The sequence below is a fragment of the Rattus norvegicus genome, chromosome 10 (assembly GCF_021556685.1).
Source record: "Rattus norvegicus strain SHRSP/BbbUtx chromosome 10, alternate assembly SHRSP_T2T, whole genome shotgun sequence".
In the NCBI taxonomy this organism is placed as follows: domain Eukaryota; kingdom Metazoa; phylum Chordata; class Mammalia; order Rodentia; family Muridae; genus Rattus; species Rattus norvegicus.
In genome coordinates, this window is record NC_141543.1 from 86,858,082 (window position 1) to 86,870,346 (window position 12,265).

The window sequence follows — 12,265 nt, forward strand, 5'->3', positions numbered from 1 at the left end:
CATGTGGTTGCTGGGAATTGAACTCAGGACCTCTGGAAGAGCAGTCAGTGCTCTTAACCACTGAACCATCTCTCCAGCCCTCTTCTGTGTTTTAATTTTGTTACAAACAGGGTTGCCCCGCCTATCAGAGTTGTTCAGTTCTCCCCTGGCAAGAGGGATGCAGATGGTATCAAATGATCAGAGCCAGGTCTCTCCTGCCCTCTAGTTCTAGACATCAGGTGGCTTGAATTTCTCTGCAGTGGGTTATTCTGCTTTACTTTGGCTGGTGGACTTGGATGTGAGGAAGACCACATGAATGCATTTAGTGGAGAGAGAGCTGACCTCCTACCTTGTGTCTTTAAGAACAAGGCGGACACACTTTCTCCTCTCAACTGACCTCGCAAGGGCCCTAAGGAAGGCTCTAAGCCTCTGTCTAAATTCCTCTCTCACAGGGCCAGGCAGGACAGTTTTGGGGTGGAGCTAAAGGTTGGGACCTCCCAACACTTCTCTTTATACACCTTTCTCACCTCCCAAGAAACACAAAAAAAGGCCCGGACTTCTGGCCCTCCAAGCTAACCCACAGCTTCCGTCTCTGCTTGCCTGGGTGTCCTCCCTTACAGCCTCAGGCCTCCTATCTCTTCTTATAAGACTGGGGAGGCGAGCAAATGATGAGGTGCCTGACTCAAGCACACCGAAGACTGCAGCAGAAAGAGCCTAATTTCTAATAAGTTCCAGACCAGCATCCACTCTACACCCGTCCCCTTTTCCTGCCATTTATTACTTTGGACACCCCTGGGAGGAGGAGGCAGGAGGCTCCCCTCTCTCCCTCGGGCCCTTTTAAGGACCCTTGTGTTTCCTGCGTTTGGCAGGAGATTGGGTTTCGTTTCCAGGTGTCCTGGCTGCCTGCGGGTGACTGGATCCCTCCTGCCTCGGGTTAGCCATGGGGTGATGGGCAGGCTGGTCCCCTGCTGGCTTCACTGTGGGTCTCCCTGTCATGGATGGCAGAGGTGCATCCCAGTGGCAACCCTGGGCCCCTCTCTGCCTTCACTTCCGCAGAATAAATCTTTTTACAAATGTTCAAGAGCTGTTAAGTGCCTCCTTAGTCCCTCTGGTGGCCTCCGGGTTTGTGGGCCTATCAGAATGGGCCTTTATCAACTCTGTTCTCCCAGCCTGGGATGGAGATGCCATGTCCTGGCCTGGCCAGGAAGGGAGAGAACAGGAAGTGGCTTCCTCCCTGTTGGCTCCATGGGGGATGAATAGTTAGTTTCCTTGTTCAGGCTCAAAGGCTCACATGCTAAGACAGTGGACCTGGACAAGGAAGGACAAAAACCACAAAGGCTTACTGTTCTCCACACTTCTGGGAACTTGATAGGTTCATGATGGTGGGGCAGGGTTGTAGTCATTCCTACGTGGGTCTGTGAGAAATGAGAAAGCAAATGGATTATTTGTCAATTGGCAAGTGACATTTGTTCTTTTTTATCTTTGTTTAGAGGCAGGCTCTCATGTCAGAGGCTAGCCTCTGGATCTCCTCTTTCTCCTTTCTCCTGAGTGCTAGGTCACAGGCATGATATGCCACCTTGTCCAGTTTGCAAATGCCACACTGTTCTAATGAGGCCTTCCAGCAACGGCAAGGGGAGCTGTATAGTTAGGACCTGCTGGTGACCTTTGCCATCTGCCACCAATTTTGGGTGAAGCCACCAGCTCTACAGGAAGTAACCTGGGTAAGAAGGAGGCTGTGGGACAAGGCTCGTTTTATCAATAGCACCTCCCCTGAAAACACTGACCCTCACCCACGCCAGTCCCCCACCATATCTGTGCTACAGCTCTTCTTACAGTCACCTCATGTTGGATAGCCTGCCCTTCTCAACGCCCACGGGTCCAGATGCTCTGACCTTTGAGTCTTGATTCATTTGCTTCTCTTTAGCAACACTTTTGTTCCTGGTTCCTTGTCCCCTATCCCCACTGCCTCTCCCTAGCCTGCACAGTGTGCATCCACATTCCTGGGAGGCACTTGCATTCTGCACTGGAGTGCAGTTCTGTGTGTGTGTTTGTGAGCATACATGTGCGTAGTCTCCTCTGCCATAGTTAGGCCAGGGAACCCTCCCTCTTCTTACCCCTTTGATCTTACGGGAATCGGTGTTGGTCAAGTGAATGGAAAAAGGAACTGAACTCACAGGGCTGAGTTAGAAGGGCATGCTGGGAGCTAAGCCTCCAGCTCTGGGTTAACATGGTTTTATTTGAGGCAAGGACTCGTGTATCCCAGGCTGGCCTCCAACTCATTATGTAGCCGAGGATGGACCATGAAGTCATCATCCTTCTACAGTCTATGTCCCAAATACTGGAAGCACACGGGTTTTGTGATCTCTCGGTTAGGCAGGATACCTTCTAATCGCATCCCTTCGATTCTTGGGGATTATCCCTCCCTCCATATGGTGCCCGTGTGAGTGGAGACTCACCCTGTATGGTCCACCCAGCAGCCCACTCTCCTGCCCACCTCTCTGCTAGCCCCTTCCTTTATCCCTGAGCTCACCCTATCTTATGCCCAGCTCACAACTGCTCTACTCCAGAACTTCACCAGCAATCGCTGCCCTCACTGAAGCTTTGCTCACATAGGAAGTCTCCCTTTATAAAGAAGAGCCTGTCCCTGGAACTCTAACATCAGGACTGAGATTGAGTAGAAACAGAGTTGTGAGACTTGCCCCAGATGGTAGATGGTCAGGTGCCTGGGCAAAGCCCAGAGGAACATAGCTGAGAGAGAGAATGGTTAAGAGAATGCCGGGCCTGGTTTGTAGCTGGAAGAGAAGGCCTTTGCTGTTGAAGCTGGGTAGATGGAGGATAGGGAGTTTCTCTACAATATCCTTGAATTCAGGCACTACTGAAGAGCAGGTGAAGCCAAAGTGGCAGGGCTGCTGTGGGGGGGCTTACAGCTGTTGTCATCCTGCCTGACGAGCAGGAAAAGCCATGAGCTGTGAAAGGCTAGGACCATCTAAGTTTGGCTGCAAGAGTTCTAAGTACTCGAGAGCTGGAAAACTGTCACCTGCAAGCCAACAGTAGCCACTGCTTGTCTTCATGTAGCTGACAAACTAGGAACTGTTTGAACTCTATGCCTTTAAAGGGTCGGAGGGGGAAATCAAAATGATAATATTTTGTGACACATGAAAAATGCCCATGTTTAATGTCCATAAGCTAGGTTTGTTTAGAGTGTGACTGTGCTCCTGAGTGCTCCAGCTGAGGCATTGAAGGGTTGCAGCAGAGCCCATTGGCCCACGGAACCTAAAATACTGCCTCTTCCCCAGGGGTTAGGAAGCATGGCTGACCCCTGACTTGGGGAATCTGATCATCTCAAAGGAAGAGCTCTGGAATCTGGAGGCCTTGGGTCCCAGGAGGAGTGATCAGATACAGTGTATTGTCACTCGTTTCTTGATTGTGTCTGAGGCCACAGTGGTCCAAGGAGTAGTTACACTGAGGCTCTGAGGTGTGAACTACACCACCTGCTGCTTGCCCACTTGTTCACTGGCTTGCACACATGTCCAAGGCACCAGAAGGAGAATGAGGGAGCAAATGGGGCTTAGGAAGGACAGGGAACCCATAGCCTCCAAGGGATCTAAGGAGGTCTAGGTGTCAAACACATTTATGTCCATGGCTTTGTCCTCTGGGAAGTGTTTGCCGCTGCACCATCCTCACAACGCCAAAAGAGGCCACAGCCAAGGATGGAGACAAGAGTGATGGGCCCCCTGGACCCCAAAATTTAGAGCTTCTAGCCCTGTAGTTTTCAGCCTCTGGCTTAGGTCATGTCAATTCTTGGCAGTCAGAGAACCTGCAGAAGCTCTTTATGGTAGAATGTGCCAAACCTGACCTTTTGCAATTTGAGGGATTGTCCCCAGACAGCAGGGAACGGAGCAGGCAGTTTTCAGCTCCTTGGGAACACTTCTTCCTTTAGGGGTGGAGGGCCAGGAGTCCTGCTGAACATCCCACAGAATCAGGTAGTCATCAGGGAGGTCCAGGAGGAGGTGGCCACTGGGTGGGACTTCCCATAGGTTCACTTGAAGGTGACTCAAAGTAAAGGACCCAGAGAGATCTGGGTTTGAATTCTGGCTCTTGAGAGAACTCTGATCAATTACATAAATTCTTCCTTCTGGGTTTGGTTTTCATTTTTAAAAAATATATGTGTTGGGCTGGAGAGATGGCTCAGTGGTTAAGAGCACTGGCTGCTCTTCCAGAGGTCCTGAGTTCAAATCCCAGCAATCACGTGGTGGCTCACAACCATCTGTAATGGGATCGGATGCCCTCTTCTGGTGTGTCTGAAGACAGCTACAGTGTACTTATATATAATAAATAAATACATCTTTAAAAAAACATATGCGTTTACCCTTTTTAATGTTTTCTTTATGTATGTGCCCTGGTGTTTTGCCTGCATGTCTGTGTGTGGATGTTGGGTTCCCTGGAACTGAAGTTACAGACAGTTGTGAGCCGCCATGTGAGTACTGGGAATTGAACCCAGGTCCTCTGGAAGAACAGCCAGTGCTCTTAACCACTGAGCCATGTCTCAAGCCCCAGGGTTTGTTTGTTTTAATTCATACATAAAAACAAAACTGAGAGAGCTGGGGGTGTAGCTCAAGGGGAGGAGAACATGTGTCTAGCATGCACAAACTCGGGGGTCCCATTTGTAGTAGCTCACAATAAAAAACAACTTCAGCTGCAACAGTAACAACAAACCGCCTGACGATAGGACTCTTGTCACTTGGATATAAAAGGCTACTGCATTAAAGGCTTGGTTTCTAATGCAATGTCCAGTGGTATGGTTTGTGGGGAACTGAGTGGATCTGGGAGGTCCTAACCTAATCAATACATTAATCAGGAGCCAGGAAGAGTTCTCGGTGGATAACAGTGCTTTCTACGTAAGCATCACAGCCTGAGTTCAAATCCCCAGCACCCATTTAAAAAGGGCAGGCATGGTTATTCATGCCTGTAAGCCCAGTGTGGGCTTGGATGAAGACAGAAGGATTGATTGCTGGGAGTTGTGGGGCCACCAGCCTAGCCATAAAAGAATTAAATACATAGCAAGCCCCAGGCTCAGTGAAACCTCCTGTTTTATGGAAACCCAGAGAAATAGAGCAGGACACCGGACTTAGACATCTGCCTTTAGTCTCTGCACGTGGGCTGATAAATACAGACTTTATATACATGTACACATGCACAGGATTGATCCATTGATGGACTCACAATTTAATGTATTGGGAGGAGGTGGAAACCGGCCTCACTGGAGGAAGTCAGTCAGCGAGGGCATGTTTTTACCTCTCCTCTCCTCTCTTCCTCCTCACCCCCAACTCCCCCCAGCTGATATGAGGTAAGCAGTGACCCTCCACGTGCTCCCCCTGTAATGATGTTTCTGACCATGGATTGAGGCCTCAGAAGCTGTAAACCGGACTAAACCTTTCTTCCTTTAAGCTGTTTTTTCTCAGCAACAAAAAGTTGGCTAACATCTCCATATGACAGCGCTGTTGAAGGAGGAACTGGGAGGCACCGAAGGACTCCCTGTCACAGTACCTCGGAGTGTCTCTACCTCCCACGGAGGCCTTAGACGCAGCTGTGGTTTATGGGAAGATTCCGTGATGGGCAGACTTGGAATCCAGTGTTTACTCTCAGGAGTTACCCTCATAAAGTCAAACCCTGACCAGGCGTGACTATACCCACTCTCCCCCACCAGGGGGCAGCAGCCCTATTGCCATCGCGGGCTCCAGGCTGGGCAACGGGAACAAGATGTTCCTTAAAAGATCCATCTGTTCTGGCCAACACTGAAGATAAGCAAATAGGTTAAGGTGACCCTCTGTATATTGAGTTCCTGATAGAGAACCCCCTGGGCATCTGTGGCTGTAAATATACTAACAGTTCTAACCACAGGCCAAACCAGTGTTATCCATGTTTTTACCAGGAGGAACCGGAACCTCTAGGTAGCTCTAGTCTCACCTGATCTTAGACCAGTGAGGTTCTCAGGGTGCTGAATGCTCAGATTTTAGTGGCCTGAGGTCAGTTGTGTGTGGGGGTGGGGTGGGGAGAGTGGCTCATCCAGTTGTTAACAAATTTGTAGGACATAGAAGGAACATCAAATTTTCTTTCTGAAACCCCAAAGTTTTCCTTGCAGTTTCCCAAAATACTTGGGAGGGGAAGGAGGTCACCATGAAATCTGATAGGTCAAGTGCTCAGGAAGGCTCAACCTGTAGTCGAGCTGCTTGACCTGGGTGTTTTTAATGAGTGGACAGACCTGAAAAGGCAAATGCTACACCATTTCTTCTATCCATTCATCCAGCAAGTATCATGGGCACTTGCTATGGGCAGTCCTAAGCCAGATGCCTCAGAGGATAAAAATGCAGATAGGACACAGATCGTTTGTCAAAAGGCTCCATCTGAGGGATTGGAGAGGTAGCCTAGCAGTTAAGAGCACTGGGTTCTCTTCCAATGAATGCAGATTTGATTCCCAGCACCCAGAAGGTGGCTCACGAATATCCGAATATTCCAGTCCCAGAGAATCAGATACCCCTTTTCTCTGCCTCAGCCCAGGCACACACAGTGGTGCACAGATAACATGCAGAACCAAACGGCAACAACAACCCCGCACATACATAAAATAGATAAAATTAATCGCCACATGACAGGTGAGCTGGTCATCTGTATTTAAAGACTTCATATTATCGATTTTCTTCTTTTTTTTTTCTTCAGATTTCCGTTCCTCAGGCCAAAAATTAAACCACGAGGCTGTGAAATGGGGAAGAAACAGAAAGGGAGTGGTTGGAGGCTTCAGCCTTGTCACACGGGACCCACAAGGCAGAGCATGAATCCCCTACACGGTTTCCAGTGAGTTCAGATCTGAAAGGGAAACCTCGCTCCCCACCTCCTCCCTGCCAGAGTCTAGGAACCACTGGCCCTAGCCCCACTCTTCAGACACACCGGAAGAGGGCATGGGATCCCCTTACAGATGATTGTGAGCCACCATTGAACTCAGGACCTCTTGATTGTCAAAGACACAGAGAAATGTAAAAGAGAAAATAGATTAGACTGCTATCTCTTTGCCCTCAGGTAATATTATACATGTACATACATGAATAATAATATATATTTGTTTTGGAAAGGAAAAGATAATCAGGTATATAAATAGGAACTGCTTTCTGCAAATAATTGCAAAAAAGACACATAGAGGCTAAGAGTTATATGCAGTACTGAAGGGGGTGGGTTTTTGTTTGTTTTTGTTTTTGTCAGGGAGGGAAATATAAGAAATCAAATAAATTATTTGGGGAGGAAGAAGCCATGAGAGAGAAATGGTCAAGAATGCTTTCACTTTCGTGATCTTTCTGTGCTATTTACATTACACTGGTACGGGGGGGGGGGTGGAGGTATTTGTGTCACAGCACACTTGGGGAGGACTTTCAAGGCCCGGCTCTCCGGGAGTGGTGGTGCATGCACACCTTTAATCCCAGCACTTGGAGTTCAGCACTTGGAGTTCGAGGGCAGACTGGTCTACAGAGTGAGTTCCAGGACAGCCGGGGCTACACAGAGAAACCTGTCTCAAGGGCTGGTTCTCTCCTCCCGTAGATCTGGAGAGCCAGACACAGGTCTTTTTTTTCTTCATGTGAATTCATGATGCATCTTTGCTTTTGTTTTTACTCTTTTTGTGTTGCCTCTAATCGGCTTTTACTGTTGCCCATAAATCTTAACATTTGTTCTCTGGTTCTTCAAAGGACCCAAGAGATCCCTGCACTTGGTTTTTATCACAGGATTGTATCCAGAAGTGACCTTTGTGGTAAGGAGGACAGTTGCTCCTGGCCCTTAGCTTCCCAGGGACTTAGCATTGAGAATCTATGGCTTTGGCTTCTTTGGGGAAGTTGCTGCCTTTCTTTCCTGCTCTGCAGGCTTAGCTGCTCCGGGCCTGCTCTCCTGAGCACCCACTCCCCTGAGCACCCACTCCTCTGGGATGGAGCACCCATTGCTCTGGGATGGAGTGCTGAGACTGACTCCCAACTGTGGAGGGTGTGCTCCACAGCAAACCCACTCCTCAGGACTCAGACTCCTCAGGACCGGATTGTTCTGTGTGACGGCTGTACACGGCTATGCCATGCAGCTCTTAGAGTCACAAACAAACAGGAAGCCAGGCCACTTCCTCTTCGGTGAGGCTGGCCCCTCGTCTTTATCAGTGTGTTAGCCCAGAGGGGAAGGAGCAGCCAGGATTCAGAAAACAACTTCCTGCTAGAGATCTCAAGGAATGTTGGCCCCGCTGCCAGGACCGGGCTCCCTGTTCCATGGATCTGCTTGCCCAGGTTGGTCAGCCTTCCTGACAATGAAAGTCTAGCTTGAATCTCCCCCACGGGGAAGGCTTTTCTGATAAATGCAACCCTGCCTGGGTCCCGTAGTCTCCACTACTCTGACTTGGAACACCGCTGAACTTCCGTGAAGCTGCTCTTTAGGTAACAACCATGAGAATGTGCTGTCCCTACAGGGAGCGCAGACTGACATGTTTTTTTGTGTCTTTCTCAGTGTCTGCCCCACAAAGCTCTTCCTGTTCACTGGGATGGCCAATTCATGCTCACAGACTATATAAGCAATCGAAAAAGGGGCACCCGACAGAGCTGGCTCCTGATGGGGCCAGAAAGCATTGCTACATGGAAGCAGGGGTCAGCTGAAGCAGAGGGAGTTGTGGGGACAGTTACAGAGTGTGAAACTGAGGTATGTCCAGGGTGGAGGCTGGAGATGAGAACTGTAGATACTTGGTGCAGTCAACAAGTCCTGCATGCCGCCAGTGCACATGGGAGGTAGGCTGCCTAACTGAACAGTCCCGAAGGCATCAGACAGAGAGCCCGAAAACGTTCAAAAGGATACTCAGAGTTTTACACACACTGCCAGAGGGGCTGGGACGGCTCTTCAGTGGAAAGCACTGGCTGCTCTTCTGGGGGACTCTGGTTCCATTCCCAGTGCCCACATGTTAGGTAAGAACCCTCTGTAACTTCGGTCCAAGGGGATCTGACACTTTCCTTCTGGCTTCTCTGGGCATTCATGCATGCAGTGTGCAAACACAGCGGCACAGAAAACAGCCATACACGGAAAATAAATAAATCAGTAATTAAAACGTAAAAAGCTACTGTCAGACATAAACACAATGTTGAACATCTTATCTAATCCTTTACAGCGTGACTCAGAGTATAAAGTAGGACGCTATCGAGCCTCAGGCAATCTTTGTGACTATCAACTACTTTGGGGAACAGTAGATGTGGACCTGGCGGCCTGGGTTGAGTCTCCATCATTTACTAAAAAAGGAGGAGGAGGGAGAAAAGGAGGAGGAGAAGAAACCTCTCTGCTACCAACCTGTTAGGTTATTATTGTTTTGTTTTTTTAAGAAAACTGGATGCAGAAAGAAAAGAACACACACACACACACAAACACACACACATAAACACAGAGACACACTACAGAACTCTAAATACCCAGTCATCTCTTCTTTGTGTTTGGACTTTAAATAAAAGTTTATTAAGCACCTGGGTGCAGAGAAGAGAGACAGGTGTGGAAGGGTGGGGACCAGGTGTGGAAGGGTGGGGACCAGGTGTGGAAGGGTGGGGACCAGGTGTGGAAGGGTGGGGACCAGGTGTGAAAAGGGTGGGGACCAGGTGTGAAAGGGTGGGGAACAGGTGTGGAAGGGTGGGGACCAGGTGTGAAAGGGGTGGGGACCAGGTGTGAAAAGGGTGGGGACCAGGTGTGAAAGGGTGGGGACCAGGTGTGAAAGGGTGGGGAACAGGTGTGGAAGGGTAGGATGGGGACCACATGCAGGCGGGGATGGAGGACAGACTGCAGTAGAAAATGACCAGAATGCCAGGATGGGGATGAAATAGGAAAGTATGGAAGAAGATGTGTGGAGAGGCCCTAGGAAGGAGCATGGTGTCCTTGGAGTTATGTCACAAAAACCTGCAGCAAGATCTGGGTGTGTAGCTCAGTGCAGGATCTGGAGCTCAACTCTGTTCCCCAGCACTAGAGAACGGCAGGAGGACGGAAGTGGAGGGGTCCTTGAAGCAATTGCTCTGAAAGTCCCCAAGGGGTACCATGCTCATAATGAAGGTCCTGAGAGTGGACAGAGACCCGTGCTGGTGACTGTCCCAAGGACGCATGCCCATGAGCTTCATAGTGTTGCAGTCTTTTACTCATCTGCACACAGTCTTGCCAACAGCATCAAGTGAGAGTTCCTTTGGTGCCCTACTAGGTTTCCAAAGCTTCGCCCCATAGCCATTTACAAAAGCTCTGTCCAGAGAGCAGGGTAGAAGCTGGGCCAGACACTCCTGGCCCTGTTGGCATGCCAGCAACCCCCGCCCCACCTCAGCCCAGACCCCATAACACAGACAAGATGAGATAAATGGAAACCTCAGGTTAAAAATACCCAGCTTGTTGTAAAGAGAAATAGGCACAGGAAGGAAGTGCGGGGAGGCAGCCTAGAAAAAAGCCCCAGAGAAGAAGGTGGTATAAGAGGCTAAGAATGAATCCGGTGGAGATTCTGGGGTGTGCTCTTCGGGTATCCTTGGGGGGTAGGCTATTCAGGCAGGTCCTCGCAGAGAAACGGTTTGTGTACAGAGACCAGGACTCAAATCCCCATGAAAGTCTCCACCCAGATTGAGAAAGACGAGCAGACTCTCAGGTTGGTGGTGGGACTCAGAGGATCCGAGGGAGGCCAGTCACGGTTGTCTCTGGGACGAGTCTCTGAGCCAGCAGTCTTTCCACCCTGGGGACATTGGGAAGGGTGTTTAGCTGGCCTGGAACCTCAGCCACTCTGGGGGAAGGAAGAACAGTGAAGCAGAGAGCTGAATGGAGCCAACATAGTGTCTGTGCCACAGAGATGGCGATCGAGGGTGCAGGAAACCAGACTCTCTCCCCGTACTAGCTGCAGTGACCTTGGTCTACTGCTTGACCCGGGTGTGCGCCTGTTTCCTTATCTGTGGAAAGTAGATGGCTGTAGGTGGTTAGCCTGGTAGCATTGCGGAGAGGATTAAGTAAGCCAATCAAAGTTACTGGTCCCTACAAGCTGTTTCTTAAAGATGGCTACGGAAGGTGTGTGGAGAGGTGCTCTTACTAACCAACCCCAGTGGGTGGCCTGCTTTCCTGGCCAGGAGGGAGCAGAAAAAAGATGATCTGTGGTCAATACAGCACGGACCCGAGCATTCAGAAACTAATGCCTGGTGGCGGATACAGACAACGGAGCAATCACATTTTAGCGTGGTATAGTATTTTGTGCCAACCTCCAGGAGGCAAAGCTAAACCCTTTGTCATTAGTGTTGGGAGGGGGCCAGGCTAGCTGGTCACGGCAAGAAGGAAGCCAAGGGAACATAGTCAAGTAAAAGGGAGTGTGCACACAAGACGAAGTCTCTGGAGCGGCAGGAGCAAGCGGGAGAGTCAACGGGGACCGATTCAGGGTGCTTTGTTGAGAGTTTGCTTCTGGTTGAGTACAGTGGATTGCACCTGTAATCTCAGCGTTTGGGAGACTAAGGCAGGAGGATCATGAGTCCTGGGCCAGCCTGGCAATATAACAAGATGAGAGAGAGAGAGAGAGAGAGAGAGAGAGAGAGAGAGAGAAAGAGAGAGACCCACGGTGGAATATGACTTTAATGTCAGCACTTGGAGGGTAGAGGCAGGTGGATCTGTGAGTTTGAGGCTAGCCTGCTCTACATATCCAGTTCCAGGACAGCCAGGGCTACACAGAGAGACCCTGTCTTGAGAAACAAAATAAAACAACAAGAGGTTTGTACTTTAGGGGTCTGGAGAGATGGCTCAGTGGTTAAGAGCACTGACTGCTCTTCCAGAGGTCCTGAGTTCAATTCCCAGCAACCACATGGTGGCTCACAACCATCTGTAATGGGATCCGATGCCCTCTTCTGCTGTGTCTGAAGACAATGACAGCGTACTTCCATACATGAAATAAATAAATAAACCTTAAAAAAAAAGTTTGTACTTTAGCACTTAAGATGCAGCTCGGAGACAGAATCCCTTCCCATAACACAGGAACACACTTGAGGCTCTGGGTTAGAACTCCAGCGCCACAACAATGGCAACAGCATCGTATAGTCCAAGCATGAGGCAAAAGGAGGGGATCTGGAGGTGGCATTCAATCTGTGTGCCGAACAGATTTCATCTGTAGACCTGTGGACTGTAAATGAGAAGGGAAGAGGTTTGTGGCAGGGAGGCCAGCAGGTCAAATGGCCCCAGCTACGGCCAGACAAGAGACAAAATGACAGCTCTTAGCAAGCAGAGTAACTGGAAAGAT